We start from the raw sequence: 12430 nt of genomic DNA, 5'->3' as shown, positions 1-12430 counted from the left end.
ATGGGTTTTCTTCTGAGAGCAGAGGTCTGATGTGTCTAATCCTCAAAGAACCAACAGAAAATCCAGAAACAGAACCCCAACTTCTCTTGGAGGATGACAGGAGAGCGGGGGGGTCTCCTCCGGTGCCCCTCTGACACTTAGTGAGAAGCTGAAGGAAACTTGGTAAAAGTATGGTGGTGCTTCTGCTGTTCTGTTCCAGGTCTGGCACTGAGGAGGCCTCCTCAGCCTGGGGTGGTACCTTTGTGCCTGCTTGTCTGGGAGGAACTTCCCTGATGGGCTTTGTCTGTGAAACCTTGGACCCTTTCCCAACAGAGACAGTGATGGATGGCAAAGCTGGATGGTTTTTCTGGAAGATTTGCTCCAGCTCAATGGGAAAGAGTGTCTATCTTGTGTTGCCAGTGCATCAGAATCCATAATTTCTGTGGTCTTCCCTGGCCTTGAGGTGTCTTAACTCTCCAGCTAAAATGAATGTGTTGGATGTCACAGAATGTCACAGAGGGTCCTGTGGTCCTGGAATATCCTCAGTGAGGGAGACTCCCCACTCTGTCTGGACACAGTCACTGCACAGGAAATGTTCCTCCTCCTCTTCATCTGGAACTGCCTGGGCATCAGTTTGTGCTCATTGCTTGTTTCCCAGTCCCTTTGCCTTGTGGCTTCTCTGGCAGTGCTTGTGCCCTGTGCTGATGTGAAAAAGACCTGGTCCAAAATCTGGGACAGGCTCTGTGCCAATTCTAGCAGTTTTTTTGGCAATAATGAAGGATGTGAAGAGGTATGATGGAGGTACAGAGCACTGCCAAGTGTCCACACACACAATTTCAGGCTGTTGCTCATACTGAGTTGTTTGATCTTGGATTACTGGGACATTCCAGTACCTGAAAGAGCTGACAAGAAAAATGGAGAGAGACTGTTTACAGGAGTCTGGAGTACCAGGACTTGGGGAATGGTTTCCCACAGCCAGGGAGTAGGTTTAGAGTGGATGTTGGGAAAGAATTCTTACCCTGTGAGGGTGGTGAGGCCTTGGCACAAGGTGCCCAGAGAAGCTCTGGCTGCCCCTGGATCCCTGGAAGTGGTCCAGACCAGGTTGGACAGGGCTTGCAGCCACCTGGGATAGTGTCCATGGCAGGGGGTGGGGCTGGATGAGTGTTAAGTTCCAATCCAGGCTGTTTCATGATTCTCTGACATCCTGTATGCATCTTCTCCACTAAAGAGAAGATGTTTGGCCCTGCCCACCATGTCCTCTGTTCCTTTTAATCAGCAGCATTAATCCAGATTTCCCTCCCTGACAGAGGTTTCCAGCCCTCACTGCAGGGAAGCTGTGAGGGATCACACCAGTGGATGAGCCTGAGGCTCACTCCTCTGGAAAAGCAGCTCCAAATCTCCTCCCAGCCCAGATTTTGTCTGTGTGCTGGGCAGCATGGGCAGCAGCTGGGCTGTGAGATGGGGAACCTGCCGCTGGTGCGCTATGAACATTTTGTTTTGTTTTCCTTTTCCTTGGAGCGAGAGTAGTTGGAAGGTGGAAAGATGGTGCTAAATTGTGTTTCTTGCACGTCTGCTGAATTACAACATGTCTGAGTGACCTCCCCGAAGAGTCAGACAAGCCTTGGCACAACATCATAACTCTCAGGCACTCAGAAATGCACACAAACACTCTGGTTCATCGGCAGGAACTCCAGACCTCACATGCTGGGTGATGGATGCTGCTGGGGGGCCCAGCAGCTGCCCACATCCACAGGAGAAGGCCTCTCCTCTTTTGCCCCGGAGCAAAATGTTAATGAATTCCTCTGGAACGGCAGAGGAATCAGCGGTGGGTTTTAAAGCTGATAGCCCTGATTGCTTCTGAGAGAGATGCTCTGGAAATGCTTGATGGCCCAGGCCAATCTGCAGCCTCTTTTTGCCTTGCAGTCAGCCAAACAGCAAGAAAGCTTCAGCACAGAAAGTTTGCTTGTCATTTTTATTCTAAAACAATGGAATGTGTGGATTATGCCAAATCTGCTCAGTTAGGATCCCATTAAATCCTCTTTTTTTTTTTTTCCCTTTTTATTTTAAGCTGAGTGTGCATACAAATCTTGATTTTGTCTAATTGTAAACCAGAAATGTTTTTACTCTGGCTTCAGATGACATTCTTTAAAAAAGTAAACTCCACCAAATAAATACTTTTATCCTGAAGCATCATCTCTGAGTGCTGACTTCTTGTTTTGGTAGAAAATATTTCCTAGTCTCACTGCAAGCTTGGAAATGGCAGAATTTCTGAGGGTTGTGGTGTGTGATTCAAATCCCAAAATGTCTGTTTCTGGGAAAGGGTGGAGCCTCCTGGTATTCCTGCAGCTCTTTCCATGGGCAAACTGGGGAGGGAAGCTTTACATGGTAATTGTGTTGTGCTGTTAATCCTGGTGTGAACACAGGGAAAGACCCCAGGGAGAAACAGTCCCTTTGGACTGGAATTGGGTCTCATCTAAGAGTATAAATTAAAATTGTGGCAAATTTAATCTGGGCATAACTGCAATTATTTGGTTCCATTCACTATCCCTCCCTGGCTGGCATGGCTACAAGAGCTCACTGTTACTGGCAGAGAGACCACTTCTGCATCCCAGAGTTTGTTCCTTAATCTTATTTGGATAGCTGGCAGATGGACAGGCTGTCACTGCCTCTCCTTGCGTGGCTGACATTGGAAGAGTCTCAGTGCTCTTCACTCCAGAGTTTGTGCTCAGACCACAGCAGGCTTTGAAATGGGTCAGAATCCCACAGTTTGTTTGCCAGAGTTTGCCTTGGGATGGCAGATTGGCAAGGGAGAAACTTGGCTGAAATGGCCACCAGTGTAATCCCAGTTGTGTGGAAATGTCACCTGTGAGGCAGCCTGTGGCAGGGCGTGTGCAGCTGCCAGGATTTGGGTACAGATCTGCCTGAGCTGCGCTGCGGCGGGAGAAACGTGTTCGTGTCTCGCTGTGGAACGCGTTCCTGGTACGAGCCCCTGCCAGTTATCCATCAATTGCTGATGAGAAACAGCTTCAGTCATCTCCCTAAAATAATTCCTGAGGGCTTGTGTCTCCCACAGAAACTGGGGATGGGGCAGGCCGACTGTGCCTCACCAGATGTGGGATGAGGAGGCTGAGCTGGCTGTCTCAGCTGCTGCTCCTCTTATTTATTGATGTGGTGTCCTTGGGAATGTGGGTCTCCTTGGGAATGTGACTCTCCTTGCTGCTGGAGGACAGGGACTCATTAAAATTGTTTGAAGGAGAGCAGGAGAAACTGGAGAGCTCATTGGGCTGGGCTCAGAATTGATCTCCAAGATGTGGTTTGCAATCCTTGCAGTGAGCTCCTGTGTCTCTTGCTTACCTTGATCAAATTCTTCCAGGGTTTTTCCCTCATGTTTGGGTTCAGTCCATGGACAGGAACGTTCTGATCCAAAGCCCAGATGCTGGAGAGCAAACGTCTTGCACTGAGATGGCCCAGAGGGCTCATGCAGGTACTTGAATTACTGCTCTGTGATTAAGTGCCTTGAGCCCCTCTGTGCATCTCTTCCTATTTCCATGGCAAGGTTATTCCATAGGAGGTTGTTTGGCTCCATTGGCTTGCACGTGGTCGTGGCTGAGCTGTGGGTGCCTTTGATCCAGTGAAACATCTGTGTGTTTGCTCTGCTACCAGTTTTTGAGGGCCAGCTCAGAACAGTCTGGGCACATCTGGAGTTTTCCTTGGGGGAATGTGGCAGGGACAGGATGGGCTGCCTGGCCCCACACTTCCAGCACAGCCACACTCGCTCCTGCTTTGGCAACGAGCAGGGAATTTCTCACTGATCACAGTGCAACAAGAGGGTAGAATAAATTAATTATAAAGATTTAAAAGAAGTCCAACTACTTTTCGTTTTCCAAAGTGCCTATTTTCTTAACTATTCCTCCAAATTATCGTCTCCTTGGATTTCTTCTGTGTCCTCAATGCTGTTGTTTGTTCTGTGGATTCCACGTCACTCAGCAAACGTCTCCCCTCTCCTTCCAGCCAACTTGCACAATACATTACAATTACACAATTATGCTGTTGTAATCAAATAATTAAGTTGCACATTAAACACGCATTAGAGCTCACAAAGGAAGGAGCTTCAGACATGGGCATGAAATAGGAGGGAGCGAGCCAGGCAGAATTGGTGCTAATTGCATCTTGCTTTCAATGACTCGGGGACTCCAGGTTTTTGGTCTCAGATGGCAAAATGGCAGTGGACTGAGGCTGCTGAGGTTTAAATAAGCAGGAAGGTTTAGTGAGTGACTTCCCTGTGGAGAGAAGCAAGACTCAGTGACCAAACACAACCAGAAAGAAAAATGGAATAATTTTGAAGCCTGTTGGGTTCCAGTCTATTGAAATCCACTTTATGAAGCTCAGGATCAGCTCTCTCAGGAAAAGGAGGACACCTGTCCCTCACCAGGGTGGGACTCAGCTGGTCTGGCAGGAGAAGGCTGTGAAGCCTTTGGGATGTTGTTATTTTAGCTGTGGGATTGGGATGTCTTTGGGATGTTGTTATTTTAGCTGTGGTAGGAGAGGGGTGAATGCCTTGGCGGGTAAGTCATAGATGTGGGTGTTTTCTACCTATTTTTTTGGTTGATAGAGGAAAAATAACACCCAACAGACCCAGATCAGTGTTCTGGCCTTATTCTGACCCTAATTTCATCCCACTCAGAGCCTTGTGGCAAGGGGCAGTTGGGATTCTCCATTTAGAATAGGTCCAAGTGGCAAAAGCTGTGGTGCCATTGCTCCTAAATCAAACCCTTCAGGATGAGGTCTAGAACAAAAGAGAGCTCTGGGCTGGTCATGGTATGACTAAACAGCAGAAATCTGCTTTTTCACACAGATTTCGGTGAATTTTTCAAAGGATTCTGTGTGAGTATTGGACAAAACTCCTCTTTTGATGTCTGCCATAGCTGAGAAGTGGCAGAAGGAGCTGATGTGACACCGTTGCTTTCCCACCAGGTTTCAGAAGTGGGCTGGAGAACAACCTGTAGACTTCAGCTGCATTTCTGCAGCAGTGACTGCAGTCTAGGGAAATGAGAGATCAAATCTGAGCAAAAATGGCAGGCATGGAGGAAGGACTCTGGAGAATGAGGGCAAATGTGTGCCTAGTTTGATATGCCAAGTTAAAGGCGTCTGTGTGGTCAGTCTTTGCAAGTGGGATCACAGTCCCTTCCTAAAAACTTTGGTAATTAGGCTTCTAAGAATTTCATTTCTAATGGGAACTTTATTCTTGAAATTAAAAGCCAATGTTTGTGCTCAGAAATTGCACAGAGGGGAGAAGGAACATTCTCTGCTGCAAGAATCAGCACTGGATGGGGAAGAGCGTTTATAAATCAGGAACCAGCAAGTTGCAGCAGCTTGGAAGGCTTCCTCCTTCCAGTGACCTAAGGGATGGTGTGTCTTTGGCCTCTCAGGGAACCCCTGAGGGCAGCAGGAGCCAGTGGAGAAGCGAGGAGATCAGCTGAGGTCCATCAGGCCACTGGTCACTCTCTGGTACCTCTCCCATCACGCTGCACCAGCCGTTCAGGGAATGTGGGGTATGTGCAGAGCTTTCCTGGGATTCCCACCGTGTTGTGTCCTGTTGCCTGGTCTAGAGTCCTGCCGGAGCTGTGGTCCCTTCCTTGCCCAGAGCCATCGCTGTGACCCTGCACAACCTGCGCCTGTCCCAGGTGATCACGTGGAAGAAGGTCACAGCAGCATCTCTCTCTGCTCTGGGGGTTGGGAAGTGGAGAGGGAGATGTGGTGCAGGAACACAAAAACTCCAGCCATGCTTCAGCACCACAGTTTTCTCAAAAATGAGAAAACCCAGTCCTCCAGAATATTCTCAAATCCCTGCTTTGAGCACACATATTCATGCTGAAATTAAAAGAAAAATAAATTGCTGAGCTTTAGAAAAAAAGCTCTTTGATTTATTAAATCTGATTGACTGGGTTCCTGGAGCATGTACAGACTTCACACAATGCAAATGGTGCTGATTAGATAAGATGGTGTTTAAAAAGAAAAAAGCCCAGCCATAGAAAGAAGATGCAATTAGATTAGCAGATCCAAGGCTGTAAGTGCAGATCGAATGGGCTATAAACAATTTAAGGCTTGGGAGAAGGCCAGTGTTGCTGAGTGTTCATTTATAGTCCAGTGTGCTGGCTCTCTAATCCAAGAGGAGAAAGCAAGGAAGAAGAGGAAAAAACATCTGGGAAGGGTGATTTTTCACACTGAGACCTCATCAGGTCATCTTCAAAGATTTCTGAGCATCTCTGCATCCACCTAATATTGTATCTATACTTAAAAAAACCCAGGTATATCTGTATATAGCCACTGAAACCCCAGAACTGTGTGTTTATTCAGCCCTTCTACCCCTCTTGGCTGTTTGTGTGTGCATCTGCCTTGTCTAAATCTTATTTTTGTGTCCACGTCCAGGTGAGTTGCAGGAGATCCCCAAATGAACCACCAAGGCACCTCTTGCTCTTACACCTTGAATGTGACTTTAAAAACAACACTCCCAGTCACTCCTCATTGGGGTTTTCTTTTGCATGCAGTCAATGGAGTCTCCTTAAAAATTTCCGAGAGTTTTTCTGGATGCATGAATTCATTGCTTGGGTCCTTTGAGCTTTGCTGGCTGGAGAGGGATGCTGGAGGCTCATGTGAGTATTCTTGTTTTCCTACAGCAGTGCTTCTGGGAGTCGAGTGTTTATGTAACTCCTATTAAAGGAAAAAGGGATTCTGAGCAGACAGGAAGAAGAAAAGCCTGGGAGCTGAAGTTGGGTGTACTCTGAGGTTATGAAATCAGACCAAGTGGCCATCCCTGGGCTTTTTGGATAGTGAGTGATGGGTCTGAATTCCCACAGGGTGAGTGTGGAGATGTCCATGGGGGCAGATCTTAATGTTCCTGCTGTCTGAAATATTCATGAACTTCCTTTCAGGGAGAAAAATCCCCAGCAAACAGTAAATAATTGTCTGATAGGTGGAACCAGGGACACTCAGTTTCTTCTGAGGACGGTTTTGGCTTTTGTTTAACAACACCTACAAATCTGAAATACCAGAACCCTTTGCAGAGGAGAATTTCTGGTTGCCTGAATGGTTTTGATCCCCTCTGTAAATCTGTGTGGAGAGGCATTTTTCTCACTGTTCTTTATTTCCTACCCTGATTTCTAACCTGTCTCCTCATTTGTTTTATGTCCCTGTCCTTCACTGCAGGATGGCATCACCTCCTAATATAGCAGGGTCTGCCAATTCTTTACCTTTACCTTTATTTGCTCTTTACTTCTTTTTCCAGCTCGTTAATGAAGAGGTGACAACAGATGGGTCTGGGAGTGATCTCTGCTGAGCCCACCAGGCACATCTCCCCTTCCTGACATGCTGCTGTTTGTCACTTTGCCTGGTTTATGGTTCTTTCTCCCTTCCTGGAGCACACGCCTTTTCTCATGTCCAAGTCGATTTGAACAGAGCGTCAGAGTGATCCTTCCTGGGATGCTGGCTCAAATGTGTTTGTAAAGCTGAAATACAGTTTTCTGCTTCAGTTGGATGGAAGATTGGAGCACGTTGGACTAGGTAAGGGCTGAAAAAGCAGTGTTCTGGTTATTTCAGGCCACGTTTGTTGTTGAGGATGGCTCAGCCTTGGGAACCCTTGCTGGCATGTGTCCCCATCCTGGTGGTCTCTGCTCTCAGCAGGGGCGCTGGCTGCAGCTCTTGGCCACAAGCAGCTGGTGAGGTTTGACAGGGACGCCAGCCTTGCTACTCAGTGTCTCCCTTGGAGGGAGTGGCAGGCAAGGAACCTCTGTGTCCTACAGTCACAAGCTACAACACAGAAGAACTGAAGGTCTTGGAGCAAACAAAGCTAAGAGGAAATGTTCTATCACAGTTCATCCACCCATCATATCCCTGCTGAGAACTTCACCCCTTGAGGGGCTGGTCTGTGACACTCCTTGCCTTGAGAGGCCTGCCACCAGCAAGGAGAGAACATGGCAATAAATTTCATATGACAGGTCTCAAATAGAAGTGTGGCTTGGCTTTCCACCCTTCCCTTGGCTGGAACAAAGCTTGGGCACAGGGAGGAAGGCTTTGTCTGTCCTTCCTTGGAGCCAGCAGGATGTCCCAGAGTGGCTGTGCTCTGGAACAGCCTCTGCTTGTACTCTGGCAGAGCCAGGATTTACCTTATGGCATCTGATGATTTTCCCTCCCCCCTAATTGGTTCCGTTAATTTATTGTGGACAGGAGCTTGTTCTGCCAAGTGCTAATTGCAAAGGTTATTGTTTCTGCCCTTTTCAGAGCACAGCAGGAAACCCTTCAATTCCATCACATGAAAAACAAGACAAAAAATGCCAGAAGTTTTTGGGCTGGATGTGTGTCCATCATCCCATGCAGTGTTTGTGCCACAGGGCAAGGCTGCCATTTCCTTCCCTTTGCAGGGGAACTCTCCTGTCCCTGGCATGGGGGCTTGGGTTCCTCCTCACTGTGATGAAATGTGCCCTGGATTACAGATGTCCTTCATCCTCTGACCTGTTCAGGTCTGGATTTTGGGAAGTAGGATGGGTGCATTCCAAAGGCTGGAAGCTGGTGAAATTATGCCATTCCCTGTGTGGGAATTATTCCTGTCCCTGGGCACATCTAGAAACATTTTTGGAATGGGCAAGCCTGGGCTGGCACAAGCTGGTGGCACCTTGTCCCCCACTGTGGTTCCTTGTGGTGTCTGATGTTGCCTTCTCCACCCCGTGGGTGAATCACTGTTGTTCCCAGGTTATCTGAGCTGGCTGTAGCCCATCCTTCCCCTGGTGAAGGGAGCCAGGCACCCTGGAATGTGGAAGGGTTTTCCTGGCTACAGAAGCTGGGCACCTTGGGTGAAGTGGGATGTCTCAAAGCCAAGCTTTTTTCCAGCACAGGAAAGGAGGAACAGTTACTGCTTGGCCACTTGCTGCCAGGGCTTCAGCATCTGCCTGGATTAATCTGGATTTCGTGGTGGGCAGCAGCCATTCAGCCCAAGTGCCTGGCATTACAGTTCTGGTGGATTTTGGAGGTGAAAAGCCCAGAGTCTTTCATGGGGGGTTTCTGCCAAGCTGTAAAACTCATCCTGGTTCTCCGCGCTGCTGGAAAACGTGGTGGAGCTCTTCCTCCTTGGTGAGGCCATAGGTGTTCCTGCCACGCCTGCTACCATCCTTTCCCTGTGCTTTCCACAGCCTCTGTCCCCTGGGGCTCAGTATTTGCTCTCCCAGGCTTTGTTCCCACCACAGGGTTTACTCTGGCTCGTTTCCTCTGTATCTCGTATCATGGCTGGTGTTTGTTTTTGCTCAGCAGCTCAGAAGCTTTGGAAGTGAGTGTTTATAAACAGAGGGATGTTTGGGACTACATTTGGATCCAGCAGCAGGCTCCAAGGGTATTTTGTACAGATTATGGGGATGACTTTGTGCTGTTTCTTCCCTGCCCTCAGGCCCAGTATCCTTCTCGTTCAGTCTTTTCCCCAAAGCTCAAGCTTTCCCTCCTCTCCAGCTCTCTCTGGTCTCACTCCCAGCAGGTACCCAAGGTGAACCATCCCTCACTGGGCAGATATGCACAGACTAACAGATTAATGACACATATTTCATTCTGTTCCAGCCTAGTCTAATGAAACATGATAAATGTTTTATTCTAAGTTTTACCAGCATTCTGTTTCCCCTCTACAGAAAGTCTGGCTGGCACCTGTGGGCAGCACTTGCATTTGAAAGGAGCACCGTTAAAATCTAGATTTCAGGCAAGGAGTGCATATATCAAATTTAAAGGCGCTTTTGAGCTTAAGATATAAAGGCAAATTACATTTTATAGTGTGACTTTAATAGCTGAGGAGCTTTGCAGGCAGCGAGGTGGCTGGTGGCAGCTCAGGCAGTATGTGGGACACCGTGCCAGCCATATGTGTCGCCATATCTCACACACAGCCTTGCAAGTCATTGCTTTTTATTGAAGGCAGGAACTTGCCAGGATGTCAAGGCTGTCTTCTGCACTTTTGAAGAAGTGCCATGCTGTCTGTAATCCCCAAAGGCTGGTGACAGGAGGGCAGCAGGCACAGCCCCACCAGGTATCTCCTGTTCTCTGTGCCCTGTGTGGGGGAGCCGAGGCTGGGCTCCACTTCAGCACCTGCCCTTTTCTCTCTGTAATGAAGAGTCACTCCTTATTCCTGTGTGCCAGGCTTCTTTCCTTCTGCCTTCGTCCTCATGCTTTCCATCTGTCCTTCTGCCTAGCCATCCTTCCTCACGAATTCACAAATCTTTCCTTCCCAAATTTTGGCTGAGCCTCCCTGTCTTTGTGTTGGGTGCTTTGTGAAGGCTCACGCTAATACCGGGCCAGGATGAAAGCCTGACCTCTTGCAGGGCCAAATGAGACAGCATTTTTTTCACATTGCTGGCCAGAGGACAGACTCCATGGGTGTGTATCTCCCAGATATCCCAGGGCTTTTCCTGGGGCTCAGTGTGTGCTCTGAAAGCTGCTTGGAGGAGAAAGACAGCTCCATGTGGTGCATTAAATGGGTGTTGTTTCACATGCCTCAAACTGAGGAAGAGTGCTGGTAGTGAAAAAGGCCAATCACAAAGGAATCTTTCTTGGTTATTCAATTTGTGCAATATCTTATTAGAGGGAAAAACCAACTGTTATCTGCCCAGGAAAGGTTAATATAATAATAAGCAGATACTGACTTCTATTGAGATGAACATGATGATTTATTGACCCGAGAGGCAAATATGCAGTGAAGCAAAGCCAGGGTCAATATTCACCAGGAGGAGAATAAATTCTTGCATTTTCTACAATGATGAGACCGCACACATTGGTGTCACCAAAACACATTGGAGCTGGTAGTTGCTTCTTCAGTGAGACAAATAAATATGGTAGACTTCCAACAGGTACTTCACCTTGTTTCTTTAGAGAAAGTGTAAATTTACAAATGTTCCCGTTGGATGTTTTTGTCCTTGAAAACACCTCATGAAGTATTTAAAAGTACTTTTGTAAAAACCAACCAAATAATAAAAGCAACTCCCAAGGGTCGCAGTAGTTTTGGATTGCCAGATGTATTTCTTGAATAAATGATATAAATGTATTGCATTTTATTTGCTTTATTAGAGAAATGCTCGGCTTTCAGCTTCTAAGCCTGGCAGCTCCCAGCCTGATCAGAGATGTTTCTGCACACGTTTTCATTTTGATTGCAAGCCCGTTTGTCATTTCTGAAATGCCTCAACTCAGAAATGTCAAGCATCTCTTGTAGTCAGCATGGAGAAAGGCAGCTCAGAATGCTGGCACCTGCTGCAGGGAGCAGCATCCTGCTGCCATGGGCCGCACAGCCATGGATGTGGGGGATTTTTTGGGAGCAGGGAGGTGCAGCACGTGGGGATAAGTGGTGCTTAGTTGGGCTGTGGTGGGTATCACCCTCCACAAGAAGTGTTTGATGAGTTCTCTGCTCTGCCAGAGCTGGTGGTGCCCAAATCCTGATCCTGGGAGATGGTCCCTGTCAGCTGCTCCTCCTGGGTGAGAAACACAAATCCCTGTCTTGTAACATGCCAAGGGGATGGGCATGGCAGGAATCATAAACACACCCGGTGGGAAGAGGGAGAGGAATTGCACTTTTCCAACTTGAACAAAGTGACATGAACAGGGATATTATTTTAGAAAGTTTATCTCTTTTGTATCTATGGTGACAAGATCTTTATCGGGGTAAGACAGACTCCCGGGCTGTCTGCTCCTTGTTATCTCAGGGTAGGATGACAGTCTAAGTGTCACGTCTAGAAATGTTATCTCTCCTTTATTATTTCACTTGTGAGGGGCTAACTGGAGTGTTATCAGGGTGTTTACAATCAAAACACGTGCAGCTCAAGTGATAAAAGGGAGAACAGACATCTGATCTCCAAGGATATGAAGACAATGCAGCCTTGAGCAGGAGGAGATGGATCTTATTATTGAAAATGGTTTGGCAGGCTGGGAATGGACAAACAAATTCAGATCATAAGCTTGAGAGATGGGCTGGGGGAGAGGCTCACACTCAAACTCCTGCAGAAAATGGAAAAGTGATTGTATCAACAGCAGTCTTGGCTAAAAGAGAAATATTTTCCAATGAAACTTTTATGACTTCTTTTCGTCTTTCTGTACTCTCTTCTCACTTGGAATGTGATATGGAAAGCTGTCAGGACCAGCGAGTGGAGCAGAGTTGCTCTAAGCCAGTCAGGATCTGAGGAAGCTTAGCCAGGCTTGGAGGGAGGAGAGCAGAGAACTGCCAAGGCCACTGCTCAGGGAGCTCATTTCGATTAATTCCTTATCTTGCCCGGTCAGTGCTGTGTTAATTTAGAGAGGGCAGAGACACAGGGTTAGTGGTGACCATAAACCTTATCTGTGATCTCTTTAGGGACGGGGAAGCTAAATCCCTAAAGGGCTTAGGGATCTGACCCTGGGATGCTTCTGCTGCTGGTAATTGAGAGGAGTTCAAAGATGTCCC

This window comes from Motacilla alba, chromosome 9 (genome assembly GCF_015832195.1).
Source record: "Motacilla alba alba isolate MOTALB_02 chromosome 9, Motacilla_alba_V1.0_pri, whole genome shotgun sequence".
Lineage (NCBI taxonomy): Eukaryota > Metazoa > Chordata > Aves > Passeriformes > Motacillidae > Motacilla > Motacilla alba.
Note: the sequence above shows the minus strand (reverse complement) of the source record.